Source organism: Lithobates pipiens, unplaced genomic scaffold, assembly GCF_037356315.1.
Source record: "Lithobates pipiens isolate NorthernLeopardFrog02 unplaced genomic scaffold, aLitPip1_a1.2 Scaffold_13, whole genome shotgun sequence".
Taxonomy (NCBI): domain Eukaryota; kingdom Metazoa; phylum Chordata; class Amphibia; order Anura; family Ranidae; genus Lithobates; species Lithobates pipiens.
In genome coordinates this window covers 116,716,420-116,737,896 of record NW_027507718.1, presented here as the reverse complement: position 1 = coordinate 116,737,896, position 21,477 = coordinate 116,716,420, and the positions used below count along the sequence as shown (strand labels likewise).

Genomic DNA, 21,477 nt, shown 5'->3' with positions numbered 1-21,477 from the left:
GAATTAGTCCTACAATGAACTGATTCTCGTCTGGAGTAAAAATACCTTCTGTATGGTATTCCTAACCAGCCCCCAAGTAACCTCCTTGATGGTTTTAACCACTTCCCGACCAGCGCACGACGATGTACGTCGACAGAATGGCACGGGCAGGCATATTGGCGTACAGGTACGTCCAATATTCAATGCCGCCCTGCCATCGGGAGCGCGCCGCCGGCGGCGCGCTCCCGCGCTGGTCGGGACCCCCGTGAGTCCGGTCGCGGGACCCGCGGACTCGATCGCCGCGGGCATCCCCGCGATCGTCTCACGGAGCGGCCGAATGGAGGAAATGCAGAGTAAACAGCATTTCTCCATTCTGCCTAGCAACTAGTGACGCTGATCTCTGCTCCATGTGATTGGAGCAGAGATCAGTGTTCACTAAATGAAAGCCCAACCCCCCCACAGTTAGTAACACACCCCTAGGAACACTTAACCCCTACACTGCCACCCACTGGTTAACCCCTTTACTGCCAGTGTCATTTACACAGGAATCACTGCATTTATATAGCAGTGATTACTGTATAAATGACAATGGTCCCAAAAATGTGTCAAAAATGTCCGATGGGTCCCCCACAATGTCGCAGTCACAATAAAAATCGCTGATCGCCGCCATTACTAGTAAAAAAAAAATAATAAAAAATTATTAATAAAAATGCTATAAAACTATCCCTATTTTCTAAACGCTATAACTTTTGCGCAAACCAATCAATAATCGCTTATTGCGATTTTTTTACCAAAAATATGTAGAAGAATACATATCGGCCTAAACTGAGGGAAAAAAATGTTTTTTTATATATTTTTGGGGGATATTTATTATAACAAAAAGTAAAAAATAATGCGTTTTTTTCAAAATTGTCGCTCTATTTTTGTTTATAGCGCAAAAAATAAAAACCGCAGGGGTGATCAAATACCACCAAAAGAAAGCTCTATTTGTGGCAAAAAAAGGACGTCAATTTTGTTTGGGAGCCACGTCGCACGACTGCGCAATTGTCAGTTAAAGCGACGCAGTGCCGAATCGCAAAAAGTGGTCTGGTCTTTGACCAGCAAAATGGTCCGGTCTGCAAGTGGTTAAGGAGAATCTTCCTAGGCTGAGCATCCAGCCTAGAGATTTCAGCGATCTACATCTGAGATCAGACTCTGGTTTTAGACCTGAGCCTGAATGATCTATTAAAAGTAGATCTTCTAATAGGCTAAAGGAGGTGCCATAATCTTTCAGAACACTTGTGGTGCTGTAGCTAAGCTGAATGGCAGTGCCACAACTGAAAAAATTATTTTATATTTCAAACCACAGAGATTTCTGGTAAGCGGGAAACTCTGGCACATGGAGACATGCAACTCCCCTCCTTGCAGGGTGGACACAGCCAATCGAATTATAAAAGGATCGGATGGTTAAGTGCCGATTCAGATCTCCGAGATTTAGAATGGGTCTTACCTCTCTGTTTGGCTCTGAGACCTTAAAAGGTTTGAGCCAAAAAAACCTAGTTCCACTAAGGGAACCTCTGATATCACTGACTGGGATAACAGCTGATTGAGAGGCCAGGAAGAGAGAAATCTCTTTTTTTTTTCGTGGAGCATTCTCTGAGGAGATGGACACTCTTGCATAAAGACTGCCGCATCAGCAACCCTAAGGACCCCACAGGCAGCACCCAAACAGGACCCAAACCCCGGACCCTCAGATCAAAAACTGAGTTGAGTGCAGCATTAATAGCTGGAACCCCCCATTTCTTCATAGAAATGTTCCCATTCCGAATACATAGCTATGCATGAATAGGAAAAAACATCCCCAGGTGGGGAGGTTTTAAATTAACCTCATTAGAGGTAGATACCTCAAGAGCCTGTGCTGCAGGCAACAAAAGGGTTAAGTAAGGGAGTAGACAAACACCTGACTTGTGCAACTACTCCCTCCCTGTTAGGATCTACCTGATCCCCAGCCTCCTGCACATCAACAAAAGGGCCCAGAGGACTAGATGGGAATCTGCTATGTTTAGTCCTACTATGGAGAAACATCAAAGCCATAATCTTTTAAATGGTAGAAGAAAAAACCTGTTTGTATGAAATACACAGGGACAGAAGTGTTCTACCCTTGATGGCTCATCTGACTGGCCGTTTACCTCTCGGGGGAGGATGACATTCTTTTGGAAGGGTTTTTAGTTTGTTGTATACCATTAACCCCTTAGAACCCTCAGAGGAGTTCCTGGTCCCTTTGTCACTCATAGCTTACAGTACAAAGCAGAGGCAATACCAGTAAAATAATGTTTCACTTGCTAGGCTATAGTACAGTACAATAACTGCTATTAATCCTAGCTACACAGTACAATGTTGTCAAAAGGGAAATGCCTGTGTCACCAAACCTAACCAGCAATCACTCTGCTCTGTCCCTCCACCGCCAGGCAGCAGCTTCTCTCACAGGGCTTTAAAATACTTCCTACACGTGTGGCCGGCGTCTGATGCCATTTAGCCACGCCCCCGCACGGAATACGGGCCCTTCCTCTTTCAAACAAGGAAGTTGAATCTCCAGCGCGAGCACCGCAATCATGGCGGGGGAGGGGGGATAAATCCTCTGCTCAGTGAGTGGCCGCGGTTTGCCAAAAAAAAAAAAAAAAGTTTTTTTTTCATGAAAGAAAAAAAAGGCAGCTAGCTGGCATTAATTCAGACAAAAATAACCAATCTGGGGGCCCAGGAAGTGATCAGACCCCCCTCTTACCTGAGGTTCTGAGCTGGCTTAGACGGAGAGGAGAGTGGAGCTTCTGATGTTTCCAGTGTCAGAATGGTGAGTGCTCAATACAGCCCCCAGTGGTGACACATAGGCATGACAACACAATACATGGAAGGAGAGATTCTTGAGAAAATCTCCCCTACCTTATCCTCGCAGCAAGGTTTTATCAGAGATGAAAACCCAATCTTCAGCCCTTCATGGTAGGCTCTGAGACCTTAAAAGGAAATCTTCAGGTACCGGGGAACACTCAGGTTGACCCACAATCCTGGACCTGCGAGAAGACCCTGCCAGTAAACCTTTATTGGCCTTACTACCAAAAAGTACTGGATCCCCCGGCCCAGCTCTCAAAGCATTCGCAAGCAAAACCTTGTGTCTTCTGATTACGAGGCCTGGGTACCATTCATTAAGTTCATTACGGAGACATCAGAATGGATCCGGTCAGGATGGCTGGCTCTCATCAAGGATTACTGCCTGTGGAGCTCAGTACACACATCCTTACTCGTGCCCAACACCTTAGACACTGGCGAAAAAAAACGAGTACTCCCAGTAATGGGAGGGGTTATATGGGGAAGTACACGCCTTAAGGGGCGTGCCAGTGTCCAGCACCTGATACGCCAATATAACCCACCTAGTTATTACTATGGCTCTGTGTTCCCTGATGTAAGAAAATAAACAAGTACATATGTATACAGCTTAATGTAATAAATATGTGTATGCAGTATAAATGAAAACATGCCAGCATGTGTTTAACCAGTTCCCGACCGCCGCACGACGATGTACGTCGACAGCATGGCACGGGCAGGCATATTGGCGTACATGTACGTCCCTGCCTTGCCCTGGGTCGGGGGCCCTATCGGGCCCCCGCCCGGTGCCTGCGGCGGTCGGTATTCGTTCGGGACCGATCCGGGATGAGGGGGCGGCCATTCATTCATGGCCACCCCCTCGCGATCGCTCCCGACGAATAGAAAGTCTTCGTGACATCACTTCCTCTCCTGTAATGTAAACACAGGAGAGGAAATGATGTAATCTCTCCTCGTGTCGGTCGGTGGATCGGTGAGGATCGGTGAGTTGCACCAACACACTACACTAACAGTAGAACACGCCAGGCACACTTTTCACCCCCCTGATCACCCCCCAATCACCCCCCAATCACCCCTGCCCCCCCCCAGTCACAGTGACACCAAGTGCATTTTTTTTATTTTTTTGCATTGGTGTCATTTGTGACTGTAATAACTGTTAGGGCAGTTAGGGTTAGCCCCCTTTAGCTCTAGGGTGCCCCCCTAACCCCCCCAATAAAGGTTTAACCCCGTGATCACCCCCCGTCGCCAGTGTCACTAATAAGCGATTTTTTTCTGATCGCTGTATTAGTGTCACAGGTGACGCTAGTTAGGCAGGTAAGTATTTGGGTTCGCCGCAGCTTTTTATAGCGTCAGGGACCCCCATATACTACCGCATAGCCCCCTGATTGCCCCCCAGTTAACCCTTTCACCAGTGATCACCATATAACTGTTACAGGTGACGCTGGTTGGTTAGTTATTTTTTTTTGTTTCAGGGCACCCGCCATTTATTACCTAATAAAGGTTTAACCCCCTGATCACCCGGCGGGTGATATAAGTTTGAGGGTCAGATAAGGCCTGCGTCGCCCCAGCGTCAGGTTAGTGCCAGTACCGCTAACACCCACGCGCAAAGCATACACCTCCCTTAGTAATATAGTATCTGATCAGATCTATATTAGCATTGCCTGCATTTTAGGTTTCCCAAAACGCATTGTTAGCGGGATCAGCCCAGATACCCGCTAGCACCTGCGTTTAGCCCCTCCGCCAAGCCCAGCCCAGCCCACCCAAGTGCAGTATCGATCGATCACTGTCACTTACAAAACACAACACACATAACTGCAGCGTTCGCAGAGTCAGGCTTGATCCCTGCGATCGCTAACAGTTTTTTTTGTAGCGTTTTGAAACAGTCGCTGACAGGCTAGGTGCTTTTTTACCTGTGAGTCTCACTAGTGTACCCCTAAATTTAGAGCCCAAAATGGCAAAGCGAAGGTACACTAGTGAAGAGGCCTACACGTTTCTGAGCATGACAGATAGTGAAGAGGACGTCACTCATCTGTCAGATTCAGGCTCAGAATACGATCCTGTAGAGGACAGCGGCTCCATCACAGATAGCTCTGACGACGGAGATGAGGCCTCTGTTAGGGACAGGTGTGCCCGATCCCGAATGTATTCTGTTGTTGAGGTGCATAAACCGCAGGCCACTCGTATGGAGCAGAGACGTACTAGAGCCGCTCATCCTTCTGGTGAACTGGCAAGCACCAGCGGCCTAGTACACCCTGGACCTACATCCAGCACTGCAGTAACACGTGGTGACGTGGCGAGTCCCATAAGTGCAGTTCAAGCTGGCGAGGTGGCAAGCACAAGTAGTGTCCCGCTGCCACCAAGAAGACAAAGACAGGCCCGTCGTACCCATAGTGCCCTTCCTGCAGAATTCGCCAATCCTATTTGGGTGCCCACCACTTCTGCAGAACCCGTACTTCCCCCATTCACTGGCCAACCTGGCATTAAGGTGGAAACAGTTGATTTTACGACACTTGACTTTTACTCACTGTTTTTCACCGAAGATCTCTTTAGATCTATTGTGGACCAAACCAATTTGTACGCTGCTCAACACATCGCCACTATTCCCCAGTCCGCCCTTGCCAGACAATGGAAACTAGTTACGGTTTCCGATTTAAAATCTTTCTGGGCCTCTCCCTCAACATGGGCATAACCAAAAAGAGTGAGTTGCGGTCATATTGGTCCACTGACCCAATTCACCATATGCGCGTGTTCTCTGCTTCCATGTCCAGGGCACGATACGAGATGATTTTGCGGTTCATGCACTTCAGCGACAATGAACTCTGTCGTCCTCGTGGAGACCCTGAGTACGATCGGCTCTACAAAATTCGGCCCCTCATAAACCACTTCAACCAACGTTTTGCAGACTTGTTTACTCCCGATCAAGTTGTCTGCATTGATGAGTCCCTGATTAAGTTTTCTGGTCGCTTGTCATTCAAACAATACGTCCCCAACAAGCGTTCCAGATACGGGGTCAAGATGTATAAGCTCTGTGACAGGGCCACAGGCTATACACGTAGTTTCATGGTTTATGAGGGAAGAGATAGTCACGTAGAGCCGGAGAACTGCCCTGACTACATAGGAAGCGCTGGCAAGATAGTGTGGGACATGGTGTCACCCTTATTCGGAAAGGGGTACCACTTGTACGTGGACAATTATTACACAAGCGTGCCACTGTTTAGTCACTTGTTTGATCAGCAGATTGGAGCATGTGGCACCGTGCGACCTAATCGCCGGGGCTTTCCCCAGCGGCTTGTAGAGTCCCGTCTTAGGCTGGGGGAGAGAGCCTGCTTGCGCAGTAATAATTTGCTCGCTATGAAGTGGAGGGATAATAAGAATGTTTTCGTTCTTACCTCCCTTCATGCAGACACGACGGTCCAAATTCCTACGGCGACTGGTATTGTGGAGAAACCCCTCTGTGTCCACAAATATAACCTTAACATGGGAGGGGTGGACCTCAATGACCAGTTGTTGGCGCCGTATCTAGTTGCCCGTAAGTCCAGACGCTGGTACAAAAAAGTGTCTGTTTATTTATTCCAATTGGCTATACTGAATGCTTATGTACTACACAAAGCTTCAGGACGGACTGGATCCTTCCTCAAATTCCAGGAGGATATCGTCAGAGCCCTTCTGTATCCAGGCGGTGCTCCACCTCACCTTCCCCTACCAGATGCAGTAAGCCGGCTGCATGAGAGGCATTATTCTTATGTCATCCCGAGTACCCCTACCCAACGAGCCCCCCAAAGAAAATGTCGTGTCTGCAGAAAGCGCGGATTTAGGCGTGACACCCGTTCTTATTGTCCCCGCTGTCCTGACCAGCCTGGTCTTTGTCAGGGTGAGTGTTTTGAACGCTACCATTCACTAGTTGAGTATTAGCGTAGGGTACAGCATTGCACAGGCTAGGCACACGTTCACAGGGTCTCCCAAGATGCCATCGCATTTTGAGAGACCCAAACCGCTGGAACCGTTACAACAGAAAAAGTGTTAAAAAAAAAAAAAAAAGTGTTAAAAAACAAAAAAAAAGTAAAAAAAAAAAAAAACAAAAAAAATATAAAATAAAAAAACCAAAAATAGTTGTCGTTTTATTGTTCTCTCTCTCTCTATTCTCTCTCTATTGTTCTGCTCCTTTGTACTGTATTCTATTCTGCAATGTTTTATTGTTAACCATTTTTTGTTTTCAGGTACGCCATTCAGCAGTAGCGTGGATTTATTTATCTTGACAGCAACAGCGTTTGCTCCCACGATATGTAAAGCCACGACTCCAGCGCTGTCGGAGGTGATTTCACCACCACAGTTAAAAAAGAGCATATATGCCGAAGCATGGGGGCATAAGGGGTGGAGGAGCGATTTTGCTCCTAATGCCGCGTACATACAGTCAAAATTCCGACGGAGGGCTTGCCCGTGGAAAAGTTTGAATGTATGTACGCGGCATAACTTTTTTGCGGGAGGATGCCCCCATGCTTCGGCATATATATATTTTAGGCACAGATTGTGTTAAATGTGTTATTTTTTGCGATTTTTTTTGTATTTGCTTTGCAGGTATGGTAAGTCCTACTGTTATACTGTAATGTTACTTTGTTTTATTGTTAACCATCATTTGCTTAGCAGGTACGCCATTCTGCTGCAGAGCGGATTTATTTATCTTGACAGCAACAGCGTTTGCTCCCATGATACATAAAGCCGCAATTCCAGCACTGTCGGGGGTGATTTCACCACCACAGTTAAAAAAGAGCATATATGCCGAAGCATGGGGGCATAAGGGGTGGAGGAGCGATCTGCTCCTACCTTTTGCGGGAGGATGCCCCCATGCTTCGGCATATATAAATGGTGCATGTATGCCCACCATTAGAAAGTGGGTGGATGAAGGGTGGTATCTAATGGTGGGCATACCCACCGATCAATATTTTTTTTTCGTTCAGCCCACAGGCTGCATGAAAAAAAAATTACAATATATGCCCAACCAGTTCCAGCAACATACTGGTATGTTGTGGGACTTTGAGTGCTTATACCAGAATGATGCCTGCAGGTTTAGGTATCATCTTGGTATCATTCTTTTCAGCCAGCGGTCGGCTTTTATGTAAAAGCAATCCTAGCGGCTAATTAGCCTCTAGACTACTTTTACAAGCAGTGGGAGGGAATGTCCCCCCCCCCGCACCATCTTCCATGGTTTTCTCAGGCTCTCCTGTCCCAACAGGAAACCTGAGAATGCAGCCGGTGGTTCCGCCAGCTGACCATAGAGCTGATCAGAGATCAGAATGGCTCCAATCATCTCTATGGCCTAAGACACCGGAAGCTACGAACATTTCATGACTTAGATTTTGCGGGATGTAAACAGCGCCATTGGGAAATTGGGAAAGCATTTTATCACACCGATCTTGGTGTGGTCAGATGCTTTGAGGACAGAGGAGAGATCTAGGGTCTGATAGACCCTAATTTTTTTCAAAAAGAGTACCTGTCACTAACTATTGCAATCATAGGGGATATTTACATTCCCTGAGATAACAATAAAAATCATAAAAAAATATATATAAATGAAAGGAACAGTTTAAAAAAAAATAAAAAAAGCAAAATAAATAATAAAAAAAAATAAATAAAAAAAAACACCCCTGTCCCCCCCTGCTAAGGCGCAACGCGGAACGCAAGCGTTGGTCTGGTGGCATATGTAAACAGCAATTGCACCATGCATGTGAGGTATCACCACGAAGGTCAGATCGAGGGTACTAATTTTAGCAGTAGACCTCCTCCGTAAATCTAAAGTGGTCACCTGTAAAGGCATTTAAAGGCTTTTAAAAATGTACGTAGTTTGTCGCTGCTGCACGTTTCTGCGCAATTTTAAAGCATGTCATGTTTGGTATCCATGTACTCAGCCTAAGATCATATTTTTTATTTCATCAAACATTTGGGCAATATAGTGATTTTTAGTGCATTAAAATAAAAAAAAGTGTGTTTTTTCCCCAAAAAATGCGTTTGAAAAATCGCTGCGCAAATACCGTGTGAAAAAAAAAAATGAAACACCCACCATTTTAATCGGTAGGGCTTTTGCTTTAAAAAAACACTTCATGTTTGGGGGTTCAAAGTAATTTTCTTGCAAAAAAAAATATTTTTTCATGTAAACAAAAAGTGTCAGAAAGGGCTTTTTCTTCAAGTGGTTAGAAGAGTGGGTGATGTGTGACATAAGCTTCTAAATGTTGTGCATAAAATGCCAGGACAGTTCAAAACCTCCCCAAATGACCCCATTTTAGAAAGTAGACACCCCAAGCTATTTGCTGAGAGGCAGGTCGAGTCCATGGAATATTTTATATTTTGACAAAAGTTGTGGAAAAAATACATTATTATTTTTTTTTTTTTTTGCACAAAGTTGTCATTAAATGATATATTGCTCAAACATGCCATGGTTATATGTAAAATTACACCCCAAAATACATTCTGTTGCTTCTCCTGAGTACGGGGATACCACAAGTGTGAGACTTTTTGGGAGCCTAGCCGCGTACGGTACCCCAAAATCCAAGCACCACCTTCAGGATTTCTAAGGGTGTAAATTTTAGATTTCATTCCTCACTGCCTATCACAGTTTCGGAGGCCATGGAATGCCCAGATAGCACAAAATCCCCCCAAGTGACCCCATTTTGGAAAGGAGACACCCCAAGCTATTTGCCGAGAGGTATGGTTAGTATTTTGCAGACCTTCATTTTTGTCACAAAGTTTTGAAAATTGAAAAAAAGAAAAAAAATATACATTATTTTTTTTTTTCTTCATTTTCAAAAACAAATGAGAGCTGCAAAATACTCACCATGCCTCTCGGCAAATAGCTTGGGGTGTCTACTTTCCAAAATGGGGTCATTTTGGGGGGTTTTGTGCTATTTTGGCATTTTATGGCCTTCAAAACTGTGATAGGTAGTGAGGTGTAAAATCAAAAATTTACACCCTTAGAAATCCTGAAGGCGGTTCTTGGTTTTCGGTTCCCCGTACGCGACTAGGCTCCCAAAAAGTCCCACACATGTGGTATCCCCGTACTCAGGAGAAGCAGCAGAATTTATTTTGGGGTGTCATTTCACATATGTCCCTGGCATGTGTGAGCAATATATCATTTAGTGACAACTTTGTGAAAAAAAAATAAAAAAAAATAAAAGTTTGTAATTTTCCCGCAACTTGTGGCAAAATATAAAATATTCCATGGACTCAACATGCCTCTCAGCAAATAGCTTGGGGTGTCTACTTTCTAAAATGGGGTCATTTGTGGGGGTTTTGTGCCATCTTGGCATTTTATGGCCTTCAAAACTGTAAGGCCGCGTACACACGCGCGGACTGTTCGCCCAACCTTGTCCGCTGAACAGTGTTTGGGCGGACAGTCCGCTCGTGTGTGGGGCTTCAGCGGACAGTTTCAGCGGACAGTTGGCCGAACAAGGTCTTACGGAAATTCCGAAAAACTGTCCGCTGAAACAAGGTTTCAGCGGACTGTTCGCTCGTGTGTAGGCTTGTTCGGCCAACTAAGTCTCGCGCATGCTCAGAAAGGATTTCCACGTCGGAAGGTTGCATTGCAGTGTATAGGACGTCGTATTTTTCGTCCCGTCGTACGTGCCGTTCACGTCATCGCGCACGGTTTCAGCAAACTGTTCGTCCGTCGTGTGTGGCCATGTCCGTCCATGCTAAGTTTGAGCGGACTGTTCGCTCAAACTGTTGGACGGACAAAGTTGGGCCAACAGTCCGCGCGTGTGTACGCGGCCTAATAGGTAGTGAGGCGTGAAATCAAAAATGTACGCCCTTAGAAAGCCTGAAGGCGGTTCTTGGCTTTCGGGGCCCCGTACGCAGCTAGGCTCCCAAAAAATCCCACACATGTGGTATCCCCGTACTCAGGAGAAGCAGCAGAATTTATTTTGGGGTGTCATTTTACATATGCCCATGGCATACGTGAGCAATATATCATTTAGTGACAACTTTGTGAAAAAAAAAAAAAAAAAATAAAAGTTTGTAATTTTCCCGCAACTTGCGGCAAAATATAAAATATTCCATGGACTCAACATGCCTCTCAGCAAATAGCTTGGGGTGTCTACTTTCTAAAATGGGGTCATTTGTGGGGGTTTTGTGCCATCTTGGCATTTTATGGCCTTCAAAACTGTAATAGGTAGTGAGGCGTGAAATCAAAGATTTACGCCCTTAGAAAGCCTGAAGGCGGTTCTTGGCTTTTGGGGCCCCGTACGCAGCTAGGCTCCCAAAAAGTCCCACATATGTGGTATCCCCGTACTCAGGAGAAGCAGCAGAATTTATTTTGGGGTGTCATTTCACATATGCCCATGGCATGCGTGAGCAATATATCATTTAGTGACAACTTTGTGAAAAAAAAATAAAAAATAAAAAAAGTTTGTAATTTTCCCGCAACTTGCGGCAAAATATAAAATATTCCATGGACTCAACATGCCTCTCACCAAATAGCTTGGGGTGTCTACTTTCTAAAATGGGGTCATTTGTGGGGGTTTTGTGCCATCTTGGCATTTTATGGCCTTCAAAACTGTAATAGGTAGTGAGGCGTGAAATTAAAAATTTACGCCCTTAGAAAGCCTGAAGGCGGTGCTTGGTTTTCGGGGCCCCGTACGCGGCAAGGCTCCCAAAAAATCCCACACATGTGGTATCCCCGTACTCAGGAGAAGCAGCAGAATTTATTTTGGGGTGTCATTTCACATATGCCCATGGCATGTGTGAGCAATATATCATTTAGTGACAACTTTGTGAAAAATTTATAAAGTTTGTCATATTCCCGCAACTTGTGGCAAAATATAAATTATTCCATGGACTCAACATGCCTCTCAGCAAATAGCTTGGGGTGTCTACTTTCTAAAATGGGGTCATTTGTGGGGGTTTTGTGCCATCTTGGCATTTTATGGCCTTCAAAACTGTGATAGGTAGTGAGGAGTAAAATGACATATGTATGCCCTTAGAAATCCTGAAGGCGGTGCTTGGCTTTCGGGGCCCCGTACGCGGCTAGGCTTCCAAAAAGTCGACCACATGTGGTATCCCCGTACTCAGGAGAAGCAGCAGAATGTATTTTGGGGTAAAATTCCACATATAACCATGGCATGTGTGAGCAATATATCATTTAGTGACAACTTTGTGTAAAAAAAAAAAAAAATTTTTTTTTTGTCATTATTCAATCGCTTGCGGCAAAAAAATAAAATATTCAATGGGCTCAACATGCCTCTTATCAATTTCCTTAGGGTGTCTACTTTCCAAAATGGGGTCATTTGGGGGGGTTTTGTACTGCCCTGCCATTTTAGCACCTCAAGAAATGAGATAGGCAGTCATAAACTAAAAGCTGCGTAAATTCCAGAAAATGTACCTTAGTTTGTAGATGTGACAACTTTTGCGCAAACCAATAAATATACAGTTATTGACTTTTTTTTTACCAAAGACATGTGGCTGAATACATTTTGGCCTAAATGTATGACTAAAATTGAGTTTATTGGATTTTTCTAATAACAAAAAGTAGAAAATATCATTTTTTTTCAAAATTTGCGGTCTTTTTACGTTTATATCGCAAAAAATAAAAATCGCAGAGTCAGTCAAATACCTTTAAAAGAAAGCTCTATTTGTGGGAAGAAAAGGACGCAAATTTTGTTTGGGTACAACATTGCATGACCGCGCAATTACCAGTTAAAGCAGCGCAGTGCCAAAGTGTAAAAAGACCTCTGGTCATTTACCAGCAAAATGGTCCGGTCTGAAAGTGGTTAAGCAATATGCTTCCATGCAACCATGTGTACATGCAAATATGCATTTTGGCAAAATATGAAAGTGTGCGTTAAGCCACGTACACACGATCAAACAAGCGGGTGGAAAAGTCCGGCAAACTCAAGTCCGCCAGACAATCTCCCCGTGTGTAGCCTCCGGCATATTTTTTGACCCGAAAGTACGGCGGACTTAGAAAGAAGTTTTGCACTCCAATCTTCCCGCTGGACTCGCGTTTCGGCGGACATTCTGGCCGTGTGTATGCCAGTCCGCCGTACTTTTGAAATGAGCGGACTTTTCCCGCCCGGATAAAAGTCCGCTCATTTCGAGCGGGTCTGCAGGTAGGCGGGGCCCGCGAAGGAGACGCCGCTGGCCCCGCCACCTGGTATGGACTTAAAGGGGAACCCCAACGCAGAAAAAAATCAGCGTGGGGGTCCCCCCCAAGTCCACAACAGACCCTTGTCCGAGCACGCTACCCGGCTGGCCAGGAAAGGAGGGGCGAACGAGCGCTCCCCCCCTCCTGAGCCGTACTGAGCGCCCCCCCCCCCTCCTGAGCCGGTCTTCTGTCGCCGCCGCCTTCCGTTCTTCTCTTCTTCTTCTTAGCCACGCCCCCGCACGGAATACGGTTCCTTCCTCTTTCAAACAAGGAAGTTGAATGTCCAGCGCGAGCACCGCAATCATGGCGGGGGGGGTAAAGAACAGAAGAACGGAAGGCGGCGGCGGCGACAAAAGACCGGGCCACCGCCTGTAAAAGAGCTATAAGAAGGCGCGGTGGCCCGGCAGAAGAACCAAAGAGGGGGACAAGACCCCCGAAGTCGGAAGAAGAGGCCGGTGGCGAGGAAGAAAGCCGGGCTCCTCCGCTAATAAAAGAGCTACAAGAAGATAGCGGAGGAGTCCGGCGAGAAGACCCCCGAAGACGGAAGACCCCCGGATCTGTGCAATAAAGTATTTTATCTCGTGTGTTGTGTTTTTTTTGTACTTTTATTTTACAGGTGAATGGGTAGGGGTACATTGTACCCCATACTCATTCACATAGGGTGGGGGGCCGGTATCCGGGGGCCCCCTTATTAAAGGGGGCTCCCGGATTCTGATAAGCCCCCCGCCCGCAGACCCTGACAACCAAAGGCCAGGGTTGTCGGGAAGAGGCCCTTGTCCTCATCAACATGGGGACAAGGTGCTTTGGGGTGGGGGGGCCGCGCGGCCCCCCCTTCCCCAAGGCACCCCCCCATGTTGAGGGCACACGGCCTGGTACGGCTCAGGAGGGGGGGGGGGGGGCGCTCGCTCGCCTCCCCTTTCCTGGCCGGCCGGGTAGCGTGCTTGGACAAGGGTCTGTTGTGGACTTTGGGTGGACCCCCACGCCGTTTTTTTCGGCGTTGGGGTTCCCCTTTAAGTCCATACCAGGCGGCGGGGCCAGCGACGTCTCCTTCGCGGGCCCCGCCTACCTGGAGACGCGCTCGAAATGAGCGGACTTTCCTCCGCGTGTATGGGCGAGTCCGTTCATTTCAAAGGTACGGAGGACTTAGTACGCCGTATTAGTCCGCTCAAAAAGTGCCGTGTGTGGGCAAGTAGCCCGTTCGGAAAGTCCGACGGACAGTCTGGCGGGAAGTCCGCCAGACTAAGTACGTCGGACAGACGGCTACGTGTGTACGCGGCTTTATATACACGCATTCATGCAATCCGTGCCCATGGAAACAGGCATTCTCCCAATAAGCAAGAATGCGTTTATGAAACTTGTTTATGCAACATGTATCTATGTAGACATGTATAAACATGCATCTTTATGCAACCATGTAATTTTATGTGCGTTCATGTATTTTATGCGATCCAGCATCTATATGCGATCCAGCATCTTTATGCGAACCAGCAATTTTATGCGATCAAGCATCCTTATGCGATCAAGCAGCTCTAAGTGATCAAGTATTCTTATGCAACTATGGGGGTTATTCACCAAGGGCAAATCCACCCCACACCAAGTGTACTGCAAGTGCACTCAGAAGTAAAGTCACCAGAGATCTGAGGGGGATATGCAAGAAAACTAAAAAAAACAGCATTTCAGCCTGCACCTGATTGGATGACAAAATCAGAGGAGCTTCCCCTTATTTCAGATCTACCCCCTAGAATCAGAGTGACTGCACCCCCAAGTGCACCCGCAGTGCAAAGCAGATTTGCCCTCCACAAACCACTCCCCATGTGAACATGTATAACCATGTATATTCAAGCAAACATGTATAATCATGTATCTTTATGCAAACAAACATCTTTATGTGATCAAGCATTTCTATACGACCATGCATCTTTATGTAAAAATATAACACAAATTATCCATATATTACGTATATGTAAAAATCAATGTCCATTTATATAAACATGTCCAAACCTGCATCTTTATGCAAGCATTAATAACCATGCATCTCTATGCGATTATGCATTCTATGCAACCATGAACATGTATCTCCATGCAAACATGTAAATTCTTGTATATTTCTGAAAACATGAATAAACATGCATCTTTGTACATCCATGCATGCTTAAGCAACCATGAGCATGTATCTCTATGCAAACATGTATAGCCATGTATATTTATGCAAAACCTGACAAAAACATGCATCTTTGTGCAAACGTGCGTTTTTAGCAACCATGCTGTTTGCAAGCACCTGCTTAACTGAAGTTGGGCCCAACTAGACCTGCCCACATTTTCCCAAACATGTACATTTAAACATGCATTTAAAGCGGGAGTCCGCCGGGACTCCGCGTTTTTTTTTTTTTTTTAAAGCCAGCAGCTACAAATACTGCAGCTGCTGACTTTTAAAATAGTGACACTTACCTGTCCAGCGCGCCCGCGATGTCGGCACCCGAAGCCGATCTGTAGATCGTTTCTCGGGTGCTGCCGCCGCCATCTTGGGTATGGGAATCAGGAAATGGAGCCTTTTGGCTTCATTTTCCGGTTCCCTACTGCGCATGCGCGAGCCGCGCTGCGCAATTAGGACGGTCCCCGCTGCCTCTGGGATCTGTGTGTTTTCCCAGCAGGCAGCAGGGCACTTGCGAAAAAGGGGCGGGCACTTGCGGAAAGGGGCGTAATCTACGCCCCTTTCCACAGAGAGCTATCCCGGAAGTGGGTGCATTTACCTGGATTATCCAGGTAACTGCACCCCCCTCCCCCCTGAAAGGTGCCAATTGTGGCGCCGGAGGGGGGGAGGATTCCGATGAGCGGAAGGTCCATTTTAGGGTGGACCTCCGCTTTAAGCAACAAAATTGCAAGCATGTATACTATGCTGCACCTGCTTATAGAGCAGTCAACACTTTAAGTGAACTGCTAACCATCCAGGGGTGTTCTTAACATTCAGTTGTACATTCCCCCCAGATAAGCAGTAAATATGCAGCATCAAATCATGATTTGTCTTCACATAGTTCTCCCATAGTAAGTACTCACACTTGTTAGTATCTTTAGGCTGCTGCTATTTCTCCAGAGGTCAACTGAACCTGTTGCAACATGGCATGGCCACCCTTCCATTCCCTGCCTAAAAATAGGCCACACTGAGCGAGCCTGCCGTCTCTAGTGGCTGGAGGATAAACCGAAGTCCACATGAGTAAGACTCCATAGCATGATTAAATGGCACGCTGCTCCCAGTGGCCACCGGGAGAGCAGACAGATCTCTCTCTTTTCTTTTTTTTTTTTTTTTTAATAAAGAGAAACTGCAAACAAATGCAGACTTACCATTCTTGAAGGACTCTGAACATAACAGGAGTCCAATCTTCACTCATCACAGCGAGCTTTGTCATAAAGACCTTCAGAGACTGGGCCCCCCTCAATCTTGGGTCCACTCCCCTGGACCTGTATAGCACCCTGCAGAAAAGCACCTTGTTCAGAACAAATACTGCACAGGTTTCCATCAAGCAGGGTCCAGTGCCGTAAGGCTGCATTACAGGTAAAACCTCAAGGAAGGCTTGGGCCCGAGCCTTACCATGAGGCTCGGGTACCATCCATTTTAGCCTTCATGCCATCGGAATGGATCTGATCACAAGGCCTTTACTGGGACATCGTTAAGTTTTGAAGAGCTTCAAACAACCATGACCATCACCTTCAAGACACTGGTGAAAAAAACGGAGGTACTTCCTGTATGGGAGGGGTTATATGGGGGAAACTTTCTTTCTATTGGTTGCCAGTGTCCAATCACCTAAAGGTAGCATATAACCCAGATAGTTATTAGTATGGTGCTCTGTGTACCGTGGTGTATGAGAAATTTAGCTTTATGGCCACAACCATAAACGCTACATTTGGAGAGGAGTCAACAAGTCCTATGATAATAGATAAGGAGGTGGATCGCTAATGTTTTGGGGATGTGTGAGCTACAAAAGGCACAGGAAATTTGGTCAAAATTCTTGGCAAGATGAATGCAGTCTGCTATCAAAAAATACTGGAGGAACATTTGCATTCATCTGCCAAGAAGGTGCGCATGGGACCTAGTTGGACATTCCAACATGACAATGATCCAAAACACAAGGACAAGTTGACCTGTCATTGGCTACAGCAGAATAAGGGAAGGTTCTGGAGTGGCTAACTCAGTCTCCTTGTGTCAATATCATTGAGCCACTCTGGGGAGATCTCAAAACGTGCAGATCATGCAAGACAGCCCAAGAATTTACAGGAACTGGAGGCTTTTTGCCAAGTGGAATGGGCAGCTTTACCATCTGAGAAGATAAAGAGCCTCATCTACAAATACCACAAAAGACTTCAAGCTGTCATTGATGTTAAAGGGGGCAATACACATTAAGAACAGGGGCATGTAAACTTTTGATCAGGGTCATTTGGGTAGTTTCTGTTGCCATTAAGGATGAGCCGAACACCCCCACGGTTCGGTTCGCAACAGAACCTGCGAACAGATCTAAACTTAGTGTGAACTTTAGAACCCTATTAAAGTATATGGGACTCGAACTTTCAAAATCTAAAGTGCTAATTTTAAAGGCTAATATGCAAGTTGCTGTCCTAAAAAGTGTTTGGGGACCTGGGTCCTGCCCCAGGGAACATGGATCAATGCAAAAAAAAGTTTTAAAAACGGCCGTTTTTTTTCGGGAGCTCTGATTTTAATAATGATTAAAGTGAAACAATAAAAGTGTAATATTCCTTTAAATTTCATACCTGGGGGGTGTCTATAGTATGCCTGTGAAGAGGCTCATGTTTCCAGTGCTTAGAACTGTAATTAATTTCTGCAGAAAAAAAATTCATTTAAAATCACTCGCGGCTATAATGAATTGTCGGCTCCCGTAATACAGAGAACACTCATTGAAAGTCATTGATGAAAGAAAAAAGTGGGGGGTTCCCCCAAATTCAATTACCGGGCCCTTCAGGTCTGGTATGGATATTAAAGGGAACCCTGCATCAAATTTTAAAAAAATTGACGTGGGGTTCCCCCTAAATATCCATACCAGACCCTTCAGGTCTGGTATGGATATTAAGGGGGAACCCCGCGTCAAATTAAAAAGAAAATTGGCGTGGGGTCCCCCTAAAAATCCATACCAGACCCTTTATCCTGCTCCCGAAAAAACTTCAGTTTTTAAAACTTTTTTTGCATTGATCCATGTCCCCTGGGGCAGGACCCAGGTCCCCAAACACTTTTTAGGACAGTAACTTGCATATTAGCCTTTAAAATTAGCACTTTAGATTTCTCCCATAGACTTGTACAGGGTGTTCTGCGGCTTTTCGAATTTTCCGCGAACACCCCAAATTGTTCACTGTTCGCTGAACAGGTGAACAGGCAATGTTCGAGTCGAACATGAGTTCGACTTGAACTCAAAGCTCATCTCTAGTTGCCATTATGATTTAAAAAGAGTAAACACAGTTGATTGATAAACTTATGTGCACAACAGTATATACACACGTGATTCTGAACCATGTTTTCGGCGCGAATGCATGCCACCAGCAGTGCGCTCCAGCTGTAATTTTACACAGCTGGACCCCATCTCTGCGGGGCACCCACTGATAGAATGCCAGTCTGCCTATGTAAACAAAGCAGATTATCATTCCGTCAGTACAGAAGACATGGATCCTGTGTTTCTGTAAAGCAGGGACACCGATCCATGCCTTTCACTAGTAAAAGCACGTCCCCCACTACACTGAAACATTAGCTAGTCACACCCTTTGATTGCCCCTGATGTTAACCCCTTCCCTGCCAGTGTCATTAGTACAGTGACTCTGCATATTTTTAGCACTGATCACTGCAAGTCGATGATCGCCACCATTACTAGTAATAAAAAATAAAAAATAAAAAACACACACACACACACACACACACACACACACACACACACACACACACACACACACACACACACACACACACAATCCCATGGTTTGTAGATGCTATAACTTTTGCCCATACCAGTCAATTTACGCTTATTGGGATTTCTTTTTACCAAAAACATGTAGCAGAATACATATTGGCCTACACTGGTGAAGAATTTAGATTTTTTTACTTTTTTATTGGATGTGTTTTGTTTTAGAGCAGAAAGTAAAAAATATATATATTTTTTTTTAATTTCGGTTGTTGGAAGAGCAGCACAGAAGGAGATGGCACCTGGAGATGCGATGAGAGCTGCTGAGCAACTGGCAGACCAGTTCCTCCGAGTTACCAAGCGGTATTTGCCTCATCTAGCCCACCTGTGCCTGCTCAGACCCTTTGTGGAAGATGGTCTCCGTAGGTGGCTACAATGGAACAAGCACTGAGATTACATCAGCATGTCGTGGGGCTGGGCAATGTTGCTGGCTACCATCTTCGTCCTTATCAATATGTTTGGACAGCTGACTGGATGTGTCCTTGTCCTTACTAGGAAATTTGTACCATATGCTTGCCTTGGCCTATCCGTGATCATCGTCCTCCAGATAATCATGTACAATATCCTGTGGGATCTGAAGTTTCTCATGAGAAACATGCCATTGGGTGGCGATCTCCTTCTGTTACTGGCCGAGTCCTGTTCTGAAGGAAAGCCCATGTTTGCCAGGGTACCTAGTGCAGGGGAGAGGTTGCCGCATCAGTACATGCAGCTAGGAGGTTGAATGCTGCTCATCCTAATGTTCATGACCTTGCTTGGATACAATGCAAGAACATTTGAAATCTTCCAAAATCTCTTCAGCCTGACCCTCATCATCTTGGTTGCGATTGGCTATAGGACCAAGCTGGCAGCCTTGACTCTGGTCCTTTGGCTCATGGTCATCAATGTCCTCCAGAATGCTTTCTGGATGGTGCCAGCTTACCGCCCACTCCACGACTTCCTGAAGTACGATTTCTTCCAGACCCTCTCAGTAACAGATGGGCTGCTGCTGGTCGTGGTGCTGGGGCCTGGCAGAGTGTCCATGGATGAGCACAAGAAGAAGTGGTGACCTGCCTTTGCCAGGCAGGACAACGCCTTGCCTAACAGCCCATTACTATACAGTCAGTACCCTTTCTCCAGTCTGCGCAATGTGCACCTGACAGGTATAAGAACACCTGACTGGAATGTTCCATTTTGGGGGGGGAGGGGGCTTTCCTGAAGTCGCTCCGGCCGTGGAATGTTCCATTCAAATGGATTTTACATTACTGTTAGGATGGCAGCATAGAGGGAAGGTAGCACCAACCCAGTTTGTCTTTCAGCAACGTACAGTTATGCCTTTGATGGACACAGATGTGTGCATAGCGACATTGAGATGGATGTATTGCCCCTCCTCCCGTAACCTGCCATTCCATTAATAATTTGCAGAGGAGCATTATTATCTTCCACTACTGGAATGGTTCCCCCTACCTCCACCTATAAACACTACCTGCATGAATAGTCGCAACCAGTCATTTCACATCAACTTGTTTCAAGTTCCTCAATGTCCCTGGAAAATATGCTTCAACGTGGTTGCCAGGAGTATGAGTCGGGCTTAGTGTGAAGTGCTGGAACCATTAAGAGAAGAAACATTTTAATGGTTTAATGGATAGTTGTAAAAACATTTTTTTTAAATAGATTTACTATTTTCAGATCAATTATAATAATAAAAAAACTATAAAAAAAAAAACTGTCGGCCGTTCTCTGTTTGTAGCGTAAAAAAGAAAAACCGCAGGGGTGATCAAATACCACCAAAAGAAAGCTCTATTTGTGGGGGGGAAAGGGACACAATTTTATTTGGGTACAGTGTTGCACGACCGTGCAATTGTCAGTTAAATTAACGCAGTCCCATATCGCAAAAAATGGCCTGGTCAGAAAGGGGGGTAAACCTTCCGGAGGTGAAGTGGTTAAGATAATAGTCAACGACATACATGCCAAAGTTACTGCTCTATATCGTCACTGACCACAAAGGCAGAATCATTGTGACAGTGCTCTGTGTGCCAAACTAGTCTTTAGGCCAATGAGACTGTTCAAGGTTCAGAGATCAAATGATAGGCATATGTGTTTGAGTGCATGCTTATATAACAACAACATTTACAAAATTGTCATTATACGTGCATGGATAAGCTAGCATACAAAAGACCACATGCAGGTTCCTAAGAAAAATATAACATTGTTGCCTGGCTAGGGATGAATATGGTGCTACATTCTACAAGGGAGACTTGTGGTCCTCCAATGCTAAATTGTCAGAAATCACAATAAGCTAATGCACACAAAGGATGTAGCTGTCTCAATCTGTCCAGAATCTTTTCCTCTGTCGAGCACATAGCAGGAACATTTTTTTTTTTAGCAGCAGTTGACTTTTTGCCAGACAAAACAGGGTGAAGCACAGTTCGGCGCTGTTTGCTGTAGTGATATTCCCCTAAAATTTTCAGGAAAGGTACTGTCCACTTACTAAAAGAAAAAATGAGTACAGGATTTTGTTAATCAAAAGATGGAGAGGTAAAGAGTATATATTTGTATTCCATCTTTTTGGAAGCATTTTACAAC

General features: G+C 45.4%; 1 protein-coding gene and 1 pseudogene across 1 annotated transcript in view; one reads left to right on the top strand and one right to left on the bottom strand.

Moving 5' to 3' along the window:
* Window positions 1-21,477, bottom strand: part of GTPBP3 (GTP binding protein 3, mitochondrial) — a 160,156-nt gene that overhangs the window by 29,132 nt on the left and 109,547 nt on the right. The gene's annotated exons all lie outside the window — the stretch shown is intronic.
* LOC143974251 (surfeit locus protein 4 pseudogene) lies at window positions 19,297-19,960 on the top strand (annotated as a pseudogene).